The 12,281-nt window shown below is 36.7% G+C and overlaps 1 long non-coding RNA gene across 1 annotated transcript; it reads left to right on the top strand.

Annotated features, from left to right (window-relative positions):
• Positions 1 to 5,701: 5,701 nt before the first annotated feature.
• On the top strand, positions 5,702 to 7,448 carry LOC132623528 (uncharacterized). The gene is made up of 3 exons (XR_009576272.1): positions 5,702 to 5,993; positions 6,215 to 6,366; positions 7,077 to 7,448. It is a non-coding gene; the product is annotated as an uncharacterized LOC132623528 (long non-coding RNA).
• Positions 7,449 to 12,281: the final 4,833 nt, after the last annotated feature.

Here is a 12,281-nt window from a genome sequence, read left to right as displayed (position 1 = left end):
TTGGGCTTCCGTGTATTTTAGGCCAGATCTTTGAGGAGATTGTTCATTCGTTCACCGTTGACTCTCTGGTCCTCTATCATCTGATCTTTAAGCTCATCCGCCTTTAATGAGAGCCTCTCATTATCTGACTTAAGCCTCTCAATTTCCAATTTTGCAGCTTTCAGAGCACCCTGAGAACTAACTTCTTTCTCTTTTTCAGATAACTGAGTTTGAAGGACAGCATTCACAGCCTTTACCCTTTGTAGTTCAGAAGTAGTGATTTCTTGGGCTTCAAGCACTTTTGAGATTGTGGAGACACTTCCTACACCACTTTTCTTAGGTATACACTCACACTCTTCCATAGTTCCCAGGGAAAACATATGCTCCTTAGTGCCAATAGTAGCATTGATTGTCCTAACTTTGAAGTGAGCAAATACTCTGGTCAGAAGAAAACCATATGGAAGCCCATGTTGACCCCCTGGTGCCTTCTTAACCTTGATGATATGTTCAATTATAATAGTAGGAAGGTTGATGGGTTGGTAGTTAGTCAGTACCTCCATGATGACCAGATTTTTAATCGAGGTCTTGGTGCGACCCTCTTTTCTTAGAAGCAGAGCTTTGTTCACCATTTCAAACATGATCTGAAACTCTCCTCTCAGCTCTTTCTTCAAAAGTCTAGCCCTTGACCCGGCATCCCTTACCCCATTATTGACTATCATAACTTTGAAGTCCCTTGAAGCTGCTGCCTTTCCATTTATAGTTCTCAACCCTTTAGTGGGAACTTTCAAAATTTCTCCCAATATTTTTTTCTTCCAACACAAATTTAGTTCCACTAACTGATGCAATGAGAGTACTGAGATCATTAGAGTAGCATAGATTTGCATAGAATTCAGAGACTTGTTCCTCATACACACTCGGTACAAGTGGAGCAAAGAGATGACTCTATCCCAAAAATTTGACAATTTCAGTAAGTTCTCTCATTCCATATTTTTCTGCAACTTCAGGGTCAAACACCCTTCCCAGCAACACCTTTTGTTTCCCTAGAGATTCCCTTCTCTTAATTTCACTTTGATCACCTTTTGCTCGTGTAAGGAACCAGATATATGAATCATCTCACTCTTTCTCTTCTTTGAAGGGTTTGATTCATTTGTCGACCTGTCACCCTTAGCTAATGTGACTTTTGACTTTCTGTTCCTCCTATTTTCCTTTTTCTTAGCAATTTCCCTCATAAGTAAGACATCTTCCTCTTCTGCCTTTTTCTCTTTATCATTTCCTTTGGCAACTTCAGTCTCCATATCTACTAACTCTATTTCATCAATTAATCTACTCTTCGTCTGAGAACCCCTAGCTTTTTTCCTGCCCTTGGATTTACTTGCTTGAAGAGCTGATTAAAGGGCTGCCTTTGCTGCATACTTACTCTGCCTGATTCTTGGTGCGGTTTAACAAACGGTAGTTCTCACCGAGGATATGAGTCCTTTGATTTCTTTGACCTTTGACCTTTTCTTAATTTGAAAGACAAAAGGTATCTCATCTTCATCAGATTCATCAGCATACGTACGTCGACCATGATCCTTCTCTGGTGACATCTCAGTAAGAGGTATTACATCATGAAGTACAGGCTCAGGACTTAGGATAAGGTCTAGGTTCCTCCCAGATGACCCTGGTGCCTCATCCCACAATGGAGCTGTCATGGGTCCAGTTTCAAGGGTTCCTCGTGAAGAGGGAACTGGTCTCTCATTTGTTTATGTTGAGGACCTCAAATTTTCTAACTTACTCATGGTACACATGGTCTGAGAAAGTTCTTCCATAAGAGAAACATCACTACTCATCCTAGAAAAACGTCCCTGACCAATCCGATAAATAGTACAATCTACTTTTATGGGAGACTCATCCATTGATTCCTCTACTCTTTTACCAAGTTTAACAAAAAAAGAATTACCTTTTTCCACATTGTTTTTATCAATCTGAGTGATTTGTTCTTCTTTGTCATTCATGACATTTCTTTCAACACACCCTGAAGAGACCAGGGCCTCTTTAGCTTGATTTAATTTCTCTGTGTTCTATAAGGGTTGACTAGTAACTTCGATACCATTTTCCTGTTCTTCTCTATCGTCAGTCGTTTGAAAGTACTTAGACACTGACACTGTATACCCACTGCTGACAGAATCAGGTTTTTCGATTTGGACAGAGGTGATTGAAGAGGGTACAGTTTTTATGCGAGTTTGACTGGAGACAAAGAATTTTGGGGAGAGCATGGGTTGGTTTGATTTAGGATTTTGAGTAGTCAATTCTTCACTCGACATAGTCGATTGTTTGATTTGAGAAGGAATTGGAAGAGTTTTAAGAGAGAGAGAGAGAAAGAGAGAGATCAGGTTTGCAATTGAAGAGGAGAGGTGAGAGAATATGTTTGGGCTTTCAATTTCAATTGAGAAGAAGGGGAATGTCATCGAGGGTTTTTTTTTAGAGAAAGAACAGAGATGAATGGGTCGGGTCGATATAGAGAAGATGTTGCATGTTTAGGGAGGATTTTAAAAAAGCTAACTTGGCACTTAAATGACATTTTTCAATTTTATGCAAATGCTGAAAAGGCTAATAACCTAGGCTACAGAGACCAAGTCTCTGAGATTATTTCGATAAAGACTCTAAAATGTGCCATGTCACTATTGCTCATGTGTTCTGAGATATCCATGTGTGTATACCTGTAACAGTATAGAAATGAGTTAGATATTTCTGAAAAATACTTTTTACAATATTGTACCACTCCTCTTGACTTAGTCATTTTCAGTAATTTCCTTTCTGCATTCTCTCTTGTAGCTTCTTCAACCTGTTCACTCAGATCTATAATGCACACCACCATATGATCTCTCTTTTGCTCGGTACTGTCAAGTTTTTTAATTATCTCCTTCTTTTCGTCAATGAGTTCATCACGCTCATCTAACAATTTCTTAATCAAGGAGACTAATCTCTTATGGGACATCCCTTTATCCTTACTTGTTCATCAAGAAGATTAACTTCAACCTTTTTTCTTTTTCTTCTAGTGTCAGACTGTTTACTTGAAACATAGTATGACCCATCCGTTGAAGTTTCTGTGTTGTCCTCATGGTGATTTTTCGTGAGATCTTTCTCATGGTTTCTTCTCTTTAGAGATTCATCATCGTAGCTTGGATCTCTTCTACTTTCATTATCCAGATCATTTGTTTTCTCTTCATTTGCCTTCTTTTCTTCCAAATCTGACTTTCTAGTAATCTCATGTATCTTGAGGTAGCTAATGAGTTCCTCAATGGTCAGATTTTCGAGATCCTTGGTTTCAGTGATGATATTAACTTGGTTCAACTAGGATTCTGGAAGTGCATCAAGTATTTTGTGAACAAGAAGCCATGTCTCCATGATTGACCCCACATAGTGAAGTTCATTTATAATTGAGGTGACTCTAGTATGCATGTCATGAACTGATTCACCAATGTTCATTATGAAAAATCATATTTTGAGTAGAGCATTTGGCAGGCATCCCATATTTCCTTTGTAAAAACACATTTTCTCCTTAGGTTTGATGATGATGTGCTGGATTCTCCTTCTATGTTTGATAAGACAGCCATTAGAATGAACCATTCTAGGTGTTAATTTTAAAAAGGGCTAGCTCTGATACTAACTAGTACAAGTTATACGCTCACCAAATAGTATATGAAGGACCTGGTTGTGTACCAGTCCCCTTATGCAGTGCAGTACGAGAATCAACATAGGATATTTACGTGTAAAACACCGTGCTCAAGGGATTAAAAACCACGGCCTACCCTTGTAAGATTTCAACTCCACTACAACGAGCAACTTCAGGTTACAATTCTATCGTAAACTAGGAACTAACTCCCATAATCCCTCACCCTTACAATAACGCTTATGCAACCTAGGAACTAATCCCCATAGTCCTTCCACCCTTGTAATATTCCGATTGTAAGTCACTCCACTTAGCTAACTCTAGCTAAGGACCACTAATACGCATAGACTAATCCTAGCCAAATGTACCACTCAACAGCTTGAGGAAACACACTTCCAACAAGCACACTTTGAGAATTTTAGATACCTACAAAAAACTTCTAAACAAGAAGAGTAGGTTTTCAGTTTAAGCACAAAAGAACAAAGATTTACAACAACCTAAAGAACATGGATTAAACTCCTATCAGGGTCTGGTTCTTCAGCTTGAAAGTAAATTTATTCTTGAGAGATCTTGAGATCTTGTGTCGGCAACTTTGCACGATTTAGATTCGGTTCTCAAGTCTACTAAATATGTTGCCATCATGTTGTATATATAATGGGTGCATGTGGGGTGAAAAAAGACCACTTTTCAATTTTGGCCAAAATCATGGGTCAACTCACAGTTGTACTTGTGTGTAGCAAGTGGCTCGGCTTTACAGTTGTCTCTGTCGACAGTGTAAGGTGCACAGAGAGCAGATTACAGACCAGGTTTTTATTTGGTTCTGAAACAGTTTAACAATCATCAAAACATGAATGCATTTGGAACTATCACTTACCTAACATAAAACTAAATTAATGGAGATCAAATGTTGGTATGAGACAGCGAGTGAAAATAAAAAGAAGAACTTCAACTAATTTCACAAATTTACCCATCTGTCCTATAAGTTTATCCATTACATCGAGGGAAAATCAAGTGCAATATTTATATTATGAAGACTAATGACAAGTCTAGTCATAAAATTTAATTATCTTGGTCAACATGGAAAAGATCACTTACAAGTTTTTTCCTTTCATTTGTTCTTGTCAATACCATTGTTTAATGAATAGTTCAAGAACTTCATTCGGTCCCTTGATAAATATTGTCAAAGATATCCTTCTAATTTTAGCTTTAGGAATAGCTCAAGTTTATATAACATTAAATAACTGGCTTGATTAGGTGTGCAAAATTTGTCATGGATAATGTCATTATTTTGTTGGATCAAAGCGTTCATAGAATTTCATACGATACTCATGAGGACTTAAAAAATTTCATACTCAATACTCAAAGCCCCCACCCAATATGGTTGATTGGCCTCTGCTACGAAGGGTAAAGTGTATGCAGACCTTACCCCTACCTCGTGAAAGTAGAGAGACTGTTTCCGAAATATCATCTACTTAAGTGCAGTAAATCAAAGTTGTCATTAAAAAGGAAACACGTTAGTAAAGAAAACATAGCAACCAATAAGGAAAACAATACAATGTTCTCAGAAAAAGAAATAGTAACATCAACGAAATAGTGCGATAACTGAAACACAATAAACAACATATGGTAACATATATCAAAAGCAAGACCGACATGAATAAGGCTAATATTATGCCATAGACGATGCTCCCGACAACCACCAAGCCTAATCCCACCGAAAAGTGTGATAACGCTCAACTACCTACTAATTTTCAGCCTCTAATCAGGACCATCATCATTTGCCACATCCTTTCGTTCATGTAAATTTAAAGGTTGCCAAATCAACTCATTTTTTGGTAACCTATTTAACTAGACTAAGTTTAAAAAATTTGATTATGATCAACTTGTTGACTTGACTGAACAAGTTGCATTTGAAAAGACCCATAAATTTATTGGTCCAAAATAGGTCAAAATAGCGTGACTCGACTGTTTTTTTTTTTTTAAAACAACCACTAAGGCTGTTTTATTAAAAATCAAAAGTGAGTATCAAATAAATAGAAGAAAAAGGGAACCTACTTCTAGAAAGAGAAGGAAAGAAAACCTATTCTAGAAAGGGAAAGGAGCTAAGAATTCAAAATTGCAACTCGATCTTCATGCCGACGAGAATCAGAGTTGGTGCAAACTCGGCGTTGGAAAATAGCGGTATGAATAACTTGGCGTTGGTGCAAAATTTATCATTAAAATCGAGGCCAGCACAGTGGGCAGTCCGAGAGGTGAAAAATGTGGATAATCATCGTCACGGGGCGGAGACGAAACAATGTGAGAAGGAATTGAGGCTACTCTTTCGCTGTCTGCTTTCATTTTTCTTATATCCCATATCTGTGTAAGAACATTACCCATTTGGAACCCTATTAGCACAATTACTCTTTTCATGATTGAATATGAAATTTGGGGGTGAATTTTTCCACAGAATTTACACTATTTTTCGGATTGATCTTTAATTTCAGTAAATTCTGATGACTATCACTTTCAGAGCATATTCATCACTAGAAACTACTTGTTTCTCGGCGATTTGTTGATTATAAGATCTAATTGCTGAAACAGTTGTACCATATTCCATCGCATTTACTGCATCGGCCCAAGTTCGCGGATCAACTATGCACCAACATCGAGTTATTCATACCCGTATTTCCACCAAATGAGTTGTTCTATCATCTCGAAGCTGCTATGATGAGTGGCTTTAACATGAATTTCAGGTAACAAGTCATAACTCAATTTGTCTGTGATCATTCAATTTTTCATCTATTTTTGTAATTATTTATGTTTGAATTGCATTTTGATCCATCTGGACACACTATTTTGACCTGTTTTGACCCAATAAGTTGGCGGGTTATTTCAAATGCAAACATGTTCGGTCAATTCAACAAGTTATTCATAATCAAATTGTTTAAACTTAGTCAAGTTAAATAAATTACTAAAAATGAGTAGATTTTTCCATCTCTAATTATACATGAATGAAAAGCAGGTTCTCTTTCCACCCTTACTCAGCGTGATATCCTTCTTACTTATTATTTTGTTACTAACGCAAAATCAAGCTTTCTTCTCTTGTCATTAAAACTATATGTTGGAAAATGCATCAGATCCCTCTAGTCTTCCTTATGGCATATGATTACTCGCACAATGGAAGCAAACAATATCAGTATGGATGAATATCCTGCTCTCCATGTCAAGAAGTGTTATAACTCTAGAGTCTTTTTCAGAATAGGATGCACCCATATTGATGACTCTTGGGTTCTTAAAAATGAGTCAGATTGTTCTTTGGCCCTTGCCCCATCCAAATTTAAGCCCTCTACTTCCTCCAATCTTTATACAATTGATAACTTTAGCGAAATATTTTTTTTAAGTTGACTGCATTGGATGACAAACTGAACTCCTTTAAGATGTCCTGGTTGCCACTTAATTTTAGATAGAGAAGGTTCGAAAGGTCACAAAAGAGGCTGGTGAAGAAGTTGCTCGCATCCGCATTAAACTGGATCAGGTCATTAAGGCGCCAAGATTTAAAATAGCACCGAGAATTCTCCACAATTGTCTCTATCAAATTTGAAGAATTTGCTACCTATGTGACTATGATGTTTATTACTATGAGGATGTCATCGTCAAAACTCTGACTTACTTCCTTAGATAATATAAGTGTTTTGTTGGATGTCTGTTACTAATGTTTTATGCCTGGATAGGGGATAGTTAACGACCTTTGTTGTTTTATTGTTTGGTTGTTGGATATGTATCCCGAAAGAATGTTTATCTCCTTATTTAGTTGTTGGATATGTATCCCGAAAGAATGTTTATCTCCTTATTTACTAATGTTATCTTCTGGTCATTATGTTTGTTTTTACCTGTTGTCTTTCACTTTTGCTGATGTCAAAGGGGGAGCACAAGGCAACTTTGTCAACTACTCAGGGGGAGTTTTCAACTTCAAGTCGACTTGATTAAAAGCTAATAAAACTTCTAGATTCAGAAGATGAGAGTCGACTAAAACTCAGGAAAGTTGACTACACTTGTGACTCTTAAATTGTCATCACAAAAAAGCAGAGATTGTTAGGGGTAAGATTTTAATGATGATCAATTTAGTTGTACAGGAAAATATTTATAAAAAGCTAGAAAGGAGAAGAAAGGCTCCATCAAAGCATTAAAGACAGAAGCCACATATGGAAAGCCGACTTACTCATTTATAAAGTAAGTGAAGTCGAAATAAAATAAGATCCGCTACCAAAGGACTTGCATAAATTAACAAGTTTTTCAGCAACAAAGATGGAAAGAAATAAAGAAATACGAACAATAAGAAAGTCAAGAAAGCAATTAAGGAAAGAGATCTCAGCGCTTATTACGAAGCAAGATTTAAGGAGAATTGAAGGTTGTCAAAGGAAACAAGTATCAAAGAGTTAACGTTTGCTCAATCAACGAAGTCCTAGAAGGAAACGAGCAATTAAAGATCACTGCAAATCAAGACCTAAAGATCTCTACAGTGCCATCAATGGAAGCTAAATCTTATTCTTGAAAATAGGACAAATCAAATCCTTTTTTCCAAAATCAATACTCTTGGGTTGCCATAACTGTCAGAGAGCGTAACGGGCAGTTTTTGAAGTCTATTTAAAGGCTCACTTTGAAGGACATCAACATACTTCGTCTCAACCATCTCAAGTTTTTTGCTCTACTTTTAACAAGCATTGTAATCTTAGCGATTTATTGGAAACTAAAAAAGCAGAGGAGAGAAAAACATTGTGAGGAGACGCTGAGGGCATTTGTTATCCAAATAGACCTTAGGGGGACGAGGGCAAATTTGATCTAATAGGTAGAAGGAGAGTATTTTTTTCGAACGATTTCTAATACGTTAAGGACATTTTGAACCTTTTCCGTATATATTATGTAAATATTTGTTGTAATGTTTCGACTTAATAATAGAGTGATTCATGATTTCGCAAACAACAAAAGTTCAACCACTACCAATATTGATATCGGGTTCAAACCCCCTGCGCTTTGGTGGAAAGTAAGAAATACAGTTACTCAAAGGCAGCTGAGAAAACAAAGGAAAAAGTCATGTCAAGCTATACAACAAACTAATGCTAAGAGTACACACCAAGCATTTAAGGCACACTGAGCACCCAAGGCAGCTAGTTTATGCAGTTCTTTGTTTATGTAGTGATTGTGGAAGACTTTTATGTTATAACAGGATATGTATGGTTTTGTTAACTACGTAAAACAGATAATAGTTGATCTTTTTGTTTAACTCATGGCCTACTTATTGTTAGTGGCCCTTATGTTAAGTCTTGTATTATGAAATGAGATGCTTCTATTTTTGTGGTAATGCAATAGGTATTGAAGTTACTCTTTGTCACGTCCCAAACAGACATGAGTGGCACCCACACTAGTCCTATTGTGGGCGAAACCAATGCCATAACCCATTATCAAGTCAATTTTAATTACTTAAACAATTAATAACCATTGCTCACGAATAAAGGGAAAAAATGTCTGACAATAAAACAATTAAATAGCAAGTGCGGAATTCTAGCTATTACATCCCCAAAATCTAAAAGTCACCGTACAAGGACTCTAACCAACAATGTCTAAAAAAAGAGATACTGTCTAAAAATAAACATGATGTCTTGGATGAAAATAGACATCTGAAATAAAGAAAGATCTTCAAGCGGCATGGTACGGATAGGAGCTTACCCTCTGATCTTGTAGTGAATAACCTCAACTAGATGCGAGGTCTGGAAGACGTTTCTAGCTCAAAGTCTGCCCTCACAAAAAAGTGCAGCAAGTGTAGGTCAGTACAAACAATACGTATTGGTAGGTATCATAGGCCGACTAAGATTAGTATCATACATACATACATACATACATACATAAAATAAAGGAAATAGGCAGACAGGAACAACAAACATGTATCGCAAATAATACCCTCAAATAGTCCACTCTCAGAATAAGTCACCAATTATCAACAATGGAACACCAATACCCTAGCTAAGGAAATAAAATAAACAATAAAATTCCAACTCTATCACATATCTGTACACACATGCTAAATGGTAATGTTTTCCCCAAATAGCCATGACCTGCAGGGGACCCATGGTGTCCATGTATTTCTCGTTTCGGAACGAACCTCGGACCACGAGCTCACTCTAAGCTACATCATCACCCCCTGTCAAATGTGCCTTAAAAGATGTATATGTTCCATCTCAATCATCATCAACAACGTCTCATAATCAAATCGCAAGAAATGACTCATGAATACGCATCAAGTCAACATCAATGAAGTATAAACAAATAACACAAGTCACAATAAGACCCACAAATAATCTGCTCAATAATAATATAGTATGAAGCTATCTCAATCAGTCTCTGAAGGGTATAAATGAACACCTTCCTTGCAACGGTATCAAGATTACAATTCACACAATTTAATCATATAACTAACAACAATCACCCAAACTCCATGTCCGAAGTCCTAGACATGCTTTCTCCGATAGATTCTATGACATATACAATTAACTAATCAAAGTCTAACTTAAGTAAACCGTAACCTACCTCGAAGCCAAACTGAAACAATGCAATCACTCCGCAATAGCTTTTCCTTTCCTCAAAGCTTCGGAACATTCAAAGTATAGAATTACAATTCTAAGTAAGTAAAGGATCATCACTTAACAATAACAATTTGGGGATGGCAACCCCACCAATTCTACCCTTAATCAATGGGTTGATTATCCTTAGGATCATAATCATCCTAATGCTAGTCTCAAGCATCATATTGAATCAATTAATGGGTTCTCTAATCATTTCAACCCTACAATCTGATTTTAGCCAAAGTTTCCATTTTTATTGGAACCCTAGGTCTCAATAACCAATTCCCACCAATATTGAATATCATGTTCTCATGCTATGAAGCGATAATCTCTACTCTTAGAAAATTAAATAACATTAAACAACAATAAACAATACCCATTAATATTCTAGGGTTTCCTTGGTATTTGTGTTCTATTATCAATTCCCATTAAGGGTCTTTTGATTGAAACAAGAATCGAATAAGAACATTACGCGAAGTAAGTTAGTGATTAAGGCTTACCTTTGATGGAGAATAGTGCCCTAGCCTTATAAAGTCGCCTCTATGCTCTTGGGAACTATTTTTGGGATTATGTGACGAGTCGGGTCGAAATAAAGTATTTAAATCGGATTTCTGACTTAATAAGGACTGCTGTAGTGACCTCGCTGCAGTGAGAACCACCCTCGCTGCAGAAGGCACTTGAAAACCCCACTCTTCGCTGCAGCAGGACCCCTCCTCGTTGCAGCGGTACCGTGGCAGCGGGAATCCTTCCGCTGCAGCGATGAATTTTGGGCAGTGAGCATGAAATTTACCAATTTTTATACTTAGTCTCTCAAAATCATTCTAAGGCCCTAAGAACACAAGCCAACAAACAACCAAGTTAAAAACACATCACAGAGTCACTTATAAGTCACAAAACACAACATAAAACACACCCCAATCTATTTAAGTTTGCTCATTCCGAACCTCAGGAAAGTACTAGCAAGGGTAGAATGGCAAAATTTCGCATAACGACGAAGCAGGTCGTTACACTCTTTCTATTTTCATAACATTTCATGTTCAAGATAAACATTTTGTTACATTTCATGTGCAGGATAGCATTACAACAATCTAACCTACAATATAATATGGAGCTTATTAACAAGTGAATCAAACCAACATTAAATGCAGCATATACCTTTTCCAACATTAACATTAACATAAACATAACAAATAACAAGCCTAAAAATATTTTTAAAACCCAAAACAACCTAAATAAAATGCAACAACAACCACAAATATGGCACACCAATTTCCAGCTTCCAACTCATCCTAGGAGACATTCAAGCTTATTAATCCCCTTTAGAAGTCCATTAATAACCTCTGTAGAATAAACATAGGTAGCATTTCTATTCTAGCAACAATAGAGTTTTTATAGCTTGGGTTAGAGGCTGAAAAGGCTGAAAAAAGTCCAAATATCAAACGGAAGCTATGGAGCTTTAACGGAGATACCCAACAATGTCAACAACGAAGAAGAAGAAGAAGAAGAAGAAGAAGAAGAAGAAGAAGAAGAAGAAGAAAAAAAAAACTCTTAAACCAAAATATAATCGTTGCAGCATTATTTGAGGGTTCGCGCCCTTTAATGCGTGTACATCACACTCTTATGTAACTAAACCTCTAATATGCCACAGAGTCTCGGTCAATGGTCAGATACATTTAAATAGTGAGCTTGAACAACTTGAGATGGTCACTGAAAAACCATGAAGTTTAGGGGCGGCTTCTCAAAGCGAGACAAGTAGAAGTGTTCGTCAAGCTATTTGGCCTAAACGAATTATAAAATAATTATACAAATTTCGGTTGTTCTGTAGTATAGAAGTCTCAAATTATTTGGTTAATGTAATAACACATTTTCTTAACTCGTTTCAACCCATTGGAGGTTTAAAACGTATTAACCCATTCAATACGTGGATTGATCACATGTGAATTGAGGGAGTCAAACAATTCCCTAAGTTGAATTTGCCATCAATAATTGTAAAAAAATCATGATCCTTTTGAACAAACCATGAAAGAAAAACATCAGCTCAATAGAACTAG

Source organism: Lycium barbarum, chromosome 12 (assembly GCF_019175385.1).
Source record: "Lycium barbarum isolate Lr01 chromosome 12, ASM1917538v2, whole genome shotgun sequence".
NCBI classification, from domain to species: domain Eukaryota; kingdom Viridiplantae; phylum Streptophyta; class Magnoliopsida; order Solanales; family Solanaceae; genus Lycium; species Lycium barbarum.
This window is presented reverse-complemented; position numbering and strand designations above follow the sequence as displayed.